The following is a 9,750-nucleotide window of genomic DNA, read 5'->3' on the forward strand; positions in this document are numbered from 1 at the left end:
TCATCCTTAAGCAAAAGTGTGTCTAAACCTATAAATACTGAAAGAATGATGAGTATCTGCTCATAATGATTACAGTAAAACTGCTACTGATGTTTTGTCAGTAAAAATGAAGAGCATCCATGTTGAAGAGGTTTTTAACTTGCATTATGCTTAAGGATAGAGAAACATCGACATAACGATACATCCATCATGCTGAGCATTGGACTAATTTTCTCTGGAGTGCATCACAGTCGGTGCATGGTACTATTAACTGAATCCCTACGGCCTCACTTATGGACTATGCCTCTTCCCTGCGCAACACTCAGATGAGAATCATCAGCTTGCACAGACGGGCAGACAGTTCTAGTACTTGCAGAGACCATATACGCTGCAGATTCTTGACGGTAAATTACCACTACTGCGGATTCTAGCTCAGACTTATTTTCTGCTCGTGAAAGAGTTGCTCAGCAGTGGGTGAATAGCACGCACACCCTGGTACCCCGTTTATAACAGACACCCATAATATACCAGTTAATCGTAGTGAAATGCCATATGCTTGCGTGTTTTTGGTAGCGTATTCGTATTCTTTCTTCTGTTCTCTTTTCTCTTCTCCTACGGTAGAGTGTCTCCTCGTTTTCGAACTGATTAATAATTGTTACAGTCTACCACACCATAATCCACAGCCACTCCCTCCCAGAGCACAGGATTCCGCTTCATACCTACCTTATGGACTCCTTGGAAGAGGAATACGTAAGGTAAATACTAATATTTTATTGTGATGACATACAATGTCTCCATTTTTCTAGCTCCGCCATTCGTAGTGCAGCGGATATGAGTGATATAAATGCGCTCACGAGTGATAATTAATATTATAGTAGTAGCTCCGTCAGTCATCGGACGATTAGCGACTCAAGTGTTTCAGAGGATTTCTTTAGTTGATGTCGTTGTGGTCGTTTACAGTTAAAAACGCAGGAAGCGGGAAACGTCTGGCTTGAAATACACTTGTGTAGTCGGAGGCGGACGTATGGCTACAGTTGCAGCTAGTGAGATTCATCCACTCACTGATTTAATGCAGGCTAAGACAGAAATTAGCTGTTATAATTATTTATTTTATGTTTATTTTAACATATAGCAACCCATCTCAAACATGGTTTGCCTATCATCACCCGTTCCTGCATAATAAAGAGTGTTATTTAAAGATATATTGGCTTAGCTTGGAACTGTTTTGTTCAGTGTTCGCCGCTGGGGTGGAAGTTGGAGTATTTGAGGGTCAGAGATACATTGGCAGCTGTGCGTTCTGTTTTGTTGGAACCGTGGCTCGTCGTTTCTCGTGATGGAAATCTTGGCCTGTACAGGTTGCGGATAATGTTTCTTCAGCTGCTTTGGTGTGATGTCGTGTGATCCACTTCTTATAAGTCATGTTTTCATTTAAATTTTATATTGACCTACATTTTACATTTTATATATACCTGTTTTTGTGCCGATACTTGTAACAGGACTTTAACGGTATCCTTTCGTTAGGCATTGTATTGTGATGTGGCTAAAACACGTTAAATACTTGTGAATCGAAGTAAAATGTCTACTTATACAAATAACAGTATATTTCAGAACACTGGAAGCAATACTGCAGCAAACTGAATACACAACTAACTGTAACATATAGAACCTGTGTAATGACTGCGACTGCCGTCTCACTTGAGTAGCGGACGGAAATTTGACTAAGCAATTATCTGCAGGATTAATGTATTTACAATAAGATTTAACTGTGTTTCTGCTTAGTACTAATCATAAAGTGCTTCGCATATTGGTTGGATCAGACTAACGAGTGTTTCCCTTCAAACTTTAAGGGGTTTTGGTTCTATTCTCTGCTTGTTCTTTATGGAAACGTCAGGCGGTATAGTATCAAGATGTTCGTAGTCACGCAGCAGCACATTCCTTGTGGAGCAGGATAATACAGGAAGAGCCTCATAAGAGCTGCTGGTCATAAGAAGGGGAGACCACAACACGCTGTCTTTATTTAAGTAGTCAGCACGAGATTAAGTGCTCCAAAACTACTCACGAGGTCGCGGGTTCGATTGCCGGCCGGTTCAGGGAATTTATGAGCCCAGTGGCAGCTTGTTTGTGTTGCCCTCATCATTTCATCATCTTTTGGGAAAGTAGCGAGACTGGACAGTGTACAGACTGGAAATTTGTACTGGCGCTGACAACCATACAGTTGAGCGCATCGCAAATGAAGTATCATCAAAATGACTAACGTCATGAAAAGCTGGTGGACAGCGCGACGCCATCTTGTTCTCTGAGCACCCGTACCATTCTGATTCTACAGTTTTCACTGTCGTGTATTAGCGAGGGTTGCAATATAAGTACTGCTGATGCTTTGCCAAGATATGTGGAAAGCGCCTTATAGATAAGAATTTATATTTTCAGTGTGCCTCCATTCATCATAATACATTGCCGACAGTTTCACACTAATGAGCCCTTTCGGATATCGACTTATTAATCAAGCGTAATTACTGTAACACTCGACTGCTTTGAGTAAGAATCTATTTCGGAGGAATATGACTGGGAAAGCGATGTTTGTCTGATTTTCAGTCCATGTACTGTTGACCTATTGAATGCTGTCTGATTAACGTGACAATTCTGTTGTCTCATGAGTGAGTTCCGTAAAGTATGGTGGCAACTGAGGGTCAGTGCTGAATGAACATATGCGCAGAGACGTTCACTGCGTTAAAGGGAGGATCGGGGGTGTGGAGAGGGGTGAGGAGGGGGGGGGGGTGTACTCCTCTCCATCCTTACATGTCCTCATACCATATGAATAAGGTAACGCGAGTTCCATTCACAAGAAACATTCAGTGTCCACAAATCCACAAATAAGAATTTGCGAGCGGTAGTTATGCTTGAAAGTAAAGAAGCTGTTGGGTTTTATAATGTTTCCGATCGGGAATGCAATTAGAATCTGCTGTCTCGTTATACTTCACAGCCGGCCGGTGTGGCCAAGTGGTTCTAGGCGCTTTAGTCTGGAACCGCGCGACCGCTACGGTCGCCGCTTCGAATCCTGCCTCAGGCATCGATGTGTGTGATGTCCTTAGGTTAATTAAGTTTACGTAGTTCTAAGTTCTAGAGGACTGATGACCTCAGACGTTAAGTCCCATAGTGCTCAGAGCCATTTAAACCATTTTATACTTCACAACACTAAAATATTTATTTTCGCATTTCATACTGAAACAAGTGCTTCGATACGAGAGAAAGAAATGAAGCATATGCGTCTCAGGAAAGCTATTTACTTGTGTACTACTATCGAGTCCAGAAAAGCTGTGTTATGTAAATTTTGATGTCACCTCTTCTTGCTTGCGAGTAGGTTCTCTTCCTTTTGGGGGTAAGGAGATAGAGTCGTAAATCACTGATTAATATTCTGATGAGTACTGGCATGATACTGGTTCCACGTGCTCCACCGCTTTTGGGAATATTGTTTCACTTTGGCTACGCGAAGAATGTACAGGTAATGATGTCGGCACACTGCGTTAGAGGCAAGACGGCGTCTTCCTGTTTGTGTCAAAGCGTGTCCTAGGGTCTCTGTAGGTCAGTTAACATAAATGCATTGGACACTGCTTGTCGTGACTCACGATATTTAGTCTTCGCTAAATATATTTCAGATGTAATAAAATTCCCCTGATATTTACTGTCACTTGAAATATCTCATTAATTTTACCTCCTAATGATATTTATTTATCCAATACTGAACCAAACTTGTTTTCCTTTTCGCTAAATACCCGATAAACCTTTAATTTTTATTCAATAAATTTGTATTCCTCCTATCAGCAGTAAAAGGTCCCCTGTTTACATGAGAGCGCTGATATCGCTGTTGCGAGCACCCTAAACGCACACTATGTAACTGGTGTATTATACCACATAGGTTTCAGTGATCATGGCAGCTCACTGGATTCACGAGACGGAAGTCTGAGTCGTCGCACTGATCAAGGACGGGAGTCACTTTCCGTCTGCAGCCTGTGAGAGATGCGGCGTGCCAAAAGTGACGGCGACTGCGCTGGTGGAGAGAATATGTCGCCACTGGGCGGACCAGACGTAAAAGTGGGAGCGGACGACGTCCTGTGTCCAATCAGAGAGACGGCCGACGTCTGCACGACAGCATACGCGCCAATCCGTTCCTCAATTTCCGACACCTAGGAAAGATTTCTGAGTTTCCTCCTAGTGCAAGAATTGTGTGAAGGAGGTTGACAAATAATGAACTTGTATGACGAAGAGCTGCTGTAAAGCAACGCTTGACTATGTATCAGAAGATCGATCTCACGGCTTCTAGGGTAGGATACGTTGCCTTTGACTGGAGCAAAGTCATATTTTCTGACGAGAAAATCCTTTCTTAGGTGAGTAACGTCCCAGTTCAGGTGAGATATCAATAAACTGATTGAGTATACTATCGTATATGCAAGAGTTTTATGTAAAACTGGCTGTACGACATTGCACTACAGAACACCCTTTATAAAATCAGTTTTCCTTCTTTTATAGTTACACTTTTGCAATGTAGCATTTATTCAGTACATGTTTTCGTTGAATTTGTGAGCGGTTTTATTAACATCAAATAGTTTTGATATTACTGGGTGTACCGTCCGCGAAGAAGCCGATTTGGTCCGAGGTATCGAGTGGAAAGACAAAGTGGACGCTATTCTGTTGCCGTTTGAGGCTATATGCCGACTCGGGGAGCAGGGATCCTGTGACCAACTGATGGCATTCTCAACGCAGAAGCCTACGCTAATATTATGGAGAATATAATGAATCCAAGCGTTGATATGCTATATCCTCATGGCGAAGTCTGTTTCCTGCAATTAGGAACAGCAAATAACGTAAAAGTGTTTTCATAGTTTTCAAATATTCATTTACTGTTACTATTATTGTTATTAATTTCGTATCTACCAATTAAGATCACGTAACAACGTCATTTCCTCTTCTTCCCTTGTTATGTTTTCCTACTTTCTCAAGAATCCCGTCATTTTCTCCCATGTTGTCTCTTCCCTCTTTTGTCAATGTTGCTTCCAATTTCATATTTCTTCTGTTTTGAAGCCCTCCTACATTCAATATCTTGTTCTTCAAAAGATTTATTTCCACTAGTTCGATTCATTACCGTTGTTTCTTTCTAGGTCTTTGTTCGCTTATTAACTTACACTAGTGTTTATTTATTCTTCAAGAAGTAAAGGAATACTTATTTCTTTCTCCTGTTCGCATTTATTCAATCTGCTCGAGTAGTAAGAGCATTAGCGGTTTTCTTGCCATCGCTACAGATCTTGCAAAGATAGGATGGTTGCTAGTTTTGGGTATCGTGCAGGTACCGTTGTCATAGCTCAGGTCGTCATAAAAAGTGTCAGTCCTTTCGAGAAGGGGTACTGCTGGGTTAAGCCCCTGCGAAGTCTCCTGGGTCAGCTGCAGAGTCTCTATCTGTAACATGCCAAGATCGTCATTTAAGTACCCGATTGGTCACACATAGATCACTGTGTAGAGGTTTTGGTTGGGTGTGTTTGCGTTTAGTGTTCAATAAATGTGCAGTCGTTTCTGAAAGTATTTGTATGGAAATGGAACGTGGACGATAAATTGTTTAGACAAGAAGAGAATAGAAGCTTTCGAAATGTGGTGCTACAGAAGAATGCTGAAGATTAGATGGGTAGATCACATAACTAATGAGGAGGTATTGAATAGAAATTTGTGGCACAATTTGACTAGAAGAAGGGATCAGTTGCTAGGACATGTTCTGAGGCATCAAGGGATCACCAATTTAGTATATGAGGGTAGTGTGGAAGGTAAAAATCGTAGAGGGAGACCAAGCGATCAATAAATTAAACAGATTCAGAAGGATGTAGGTTGCAGTAAGTACTGGGAGATGAAGAAGCTTGCACAGGATAGAGTAGCATGGAGAGCTGCATCAAACCAGTCTCTGGACTGAAGACAATAACAACAACAAGAAGGCTTTTCTCCATTACCGGTTCGTCAGCTGATTTACACCTGGTAGCGGCACTTAATTTTGTTGTGCTGCAGGGCTTCACCAGTATTTGTCACGTTTGTTTGTTGGTGTTACCCATACGTGGTTAATTACCCCTAAGTAGCAGATGTTATGGGCGGTTATGTTTCCACCAATGGTTGTAATCATAGTTACCCAGGTTAAGGAAGAAATGATTGTTCAGGTGTCTTGTTTTCTTGTACAGTCGTGTGACAAGGTTTTTGAATACCTTTGTGAGGGTCTTAACGCGGTATTCTCAGTGAAGGTCCGCGATGCGCGTTTGTAGTGGAGTGTTCCTTACGATACGTAGCACTTTGTTCTGTGCGGCGCAGACGTGTTGGAGCTGCGTATCCCCAAACTGGAGCTGCATACGTCATCAATGGTCTAATTAGTATTGTGTACATGGACCTCGACACCCTACTATTCAGTGCGCTTTGCCTGTTGAGCATTGGGTAAAACTATATGAGACTCGCATTTTCTCGGTTGGTTACGTATTTATTGTGGTCCCCCCATGTAAGTTTCTGGTCCAGCAAGATACCGAGGTATCTGTTTTCTTACAGAAACGGTTTCGGTGTGTGTGTAACGTTATTTGTCTGCATTGTCTGTAATCACGAATTAATGTTTTACGGTTTCCAGTCTTGCGCTAGGATGGCCGTGTCCTTCGCGTTGACGGTTACCGTAGTGTTTTGTACAGCTGGGAAGTCATTCATGTACAGGTTAAACAAGAGGTACCCCAGGATGCTGCCTTGGGGTACTCCCGCTTTTAAACCGTCTTGTGCTGACTGTTTGTCCTGAACGTCAGTATAGAAGCATCTTTTGATGAGATATGACTGTATGAGATATATGAGTCCGTCGGGGAAAACAGCATCACTGAGTTTGCGGATGAGACCGTTGTACCATAGACGATCGAAGGTCTTTTCGATGTCCAGGAACACAGCCCCTGTTGCTTTGTTGGTGTTGTAGCCATCTGTGGTATGTTCCACAAAGAGGAGGAGTTGTTATGTTGTTGAGTGGTGATCCCTGAATCCGAGTTGCTCCGGCCTCAGGGTGTTATTGGCTATGCGGTTCTTAGTCAGACGTTCAAGAATTACCTTCTCAACAACCTTGCTGAGCGAGCACAGCAGGCTGATGGATGGGTAATTTTGTGGGAGGGAATGGTCTTTCCCTGGCTTCCTGAACATCGGCGTGTACCACAACTGTTATATAGGCCTATTGTGGCCCACATATGAAGTCGCAATACATATTTGTGGGCCAAAGGCTAAAACAGTTTATAACAGCGCGTTACTTACGGTACATCACACTTCCAAAATTTTTCTTAATTAAATTCAGCGTATGATAAGTATTAAACACAAGGTTTAATATATCATTTGCCAAATGTAAGTATTATGAAGTCTTGCTCACATTTGCGTGAAAACACCACACGGCGATTGTAAAGCCAGTTTTGTAATCTCTTCTGGCTACAGACCATTCAGAATAATATATTTATATGGACACGTGTTCTTTCGGAGATGCCGGAAAGAACAGACACCATATCTATGTAAGTATATAGTTCTGGCAATACCGGCCATGACTTTCCTCTTCTGTGCACAGGCACACATATTACCAAAACTCTTACGAGACTTGGTAAGAATGTCTTCCACGAATATTGAGTATGTTAGGTAAGGAAACTACGAATGTAATGTGTGGACATATAAGGTGAGAATGCGGATTCGCGGGAGGCTTGCGCGAAATAATCCCTGCAGTCGCACTATCCTCTGTGCCCTTGGTGGCTCTGATGGATGCAGCATCAGCAATGTAAGCAGGAGATCCCGGGTTCGAGTCCTACATATTTTCAGCTGTCCCCGTTGACATGTATGAACGCCCGTCAGCAGCTGAATGTATTAATATGTAATTTCAATTTCATTCAGAATAAGGTAGTTGCAAGTTAGCACACAGTCATTAAAGGGTATGAAATGAAAAAAAAACAAAAAAACAAAAAAAAACGTTTGCGCTTCATTCGTATCGCGAAGACAATGAGAAAATGAATTTTCCGCCGTCAGGGAGGCCCGTACCACAAGTTCTTAACTACTGCTACGTTCCCGGGAGACAACAAAACAGACGCTGCCACGCCTTCCGAGGGACCAGTCACTCACCGATCAATCGCACACATAGGTGCCGCGTAGACTACGTCCAACGCCGCTCTTCGCACACCACAGCCACCGGTCACGGGAAGTGGGCAAAGATCAAGTTTAGCGTTCGAAGAATGACCGGATCAATCCACCACGGCTCGGTAGTCGTTATGGTAAGGTGGATCACAAGTCCTGAATTCCTGAATATGGTTGTTAACAGCAGCAGCGAGTAGGTTTCCATTAACAAACAGCCAATCAGTAGCCTGAAGTTTATTTGTTTGAACCTGGCTTATGTTTTGATATTACTATCAGAAGTACATTACGTTATCTAAAAATGTATGACAAACAAATGGTAATTTCTGGCTAACAATTGTAATTCTCAGTTGGAAACTGAAACTATTATTTAGTTCAAATGGTTCAAATGGCTCTGAGCACTATGGGACTTAACGTCTATGGTCATCAGTCCCCTAGAACTACTTAAACCTAACTAACCTAAGGACAACACACAACACCCAACCATCACGAGGCAGAGAAAATCCCTGACCCCGCCGGGAATCTAACCCGGGATCCCGGGCGCGGGAAGCGAGAACGCTACCGCACGGCCACGAGATGCGGGGCTATATTATTTAGTTTCTTACATTATTTAGATCATGTTACATGAATTAAAGTTAACCAGCTCATGTTAAATACTGTAGGTAAAATTCCAATCAAATTGTACGTATTTCTGTTAAACAAAGGTAACATTGAGCTAAATGCGTAACGTCTAGTTACAGTGCTGACGTAAACCACCATAGGATGTGCCACATGTTGCGACTGATATAATAAAACGCACAGTAATGAAAAATTTGTCTGTTTCTGCGCCGATATACCATCGTAACACACAATAAACTATGTTGCACCAATATAAGCCAGCGTAACATTAATGAAGCAGAACAGTACAATTAAAATGAAAATTAAGGAAAGATACCAAATAGTCTTTTACGTCACATTTATGTCTTAAAATCTGCATTGCATGAAATAATAATTACATGCTTCTCTACTGACAAATTGTAAAGAAAATTAAGTCAGTGAATACGACGTTACAGAAAATACCTAACAGTGCTCTCTCTTGGTAGACTAGCTTGACAAAGAGTACTGTGATCTAGTGAAAGTAATGGGAGAATATCACGACACGTGTGTGAAAAAAATAGCACTTCCAAAGAGGAAGCTATATTGACAAACGTGGTACCGTGGCAAAATCTTTATACAGTTAAAGAAGCCTCTATTTATCAACTGCAATTGTTCGTTTAAAAGAAGTCCATATTTCCTTGTCGTGCATATAAAAATCTTAAATTCTTCTAATACATCTAATCTCCATACTTTCTTTCCTGTATGCAAGATCTCAGTTTCTTTGATTCTTATTGGATTATGACCTCATGTTAGCAACTGTTCTGCAAACGTAGAATTATGCACATCAGTACCTCTTTTACCTGACCTATGTTCTTTATATCTAACATGAAATGCACTTCCAGTCTGTTCTTGTAAAAAGTTGGACATCCATAGCATATCATCTTGTGAACATATTCGCTTTATAAAAGGTTATTTGCTGTTTTAATATTATCAATAAGGTTTTTCTTTAGGACATTGTCAACGGAGAATACTACCCTGCTATCATACTTT

The sequence above is a fragment of the Schistocerca gregaria genome, chromosome 3, assembly GCF_023897955.1.
Source record: "Schistocerca gregaria isolate iqSchGreg1 chromosome 3, iqSchGreg1.2, whole genome shotgun sequence".
NCBI classification, from domain to species: Eukaryota; Metazoa; Arthropoda; class Insecta; order Orthoptera; family Acrididae; genus Schistocerca; species Schistocerca gregaria.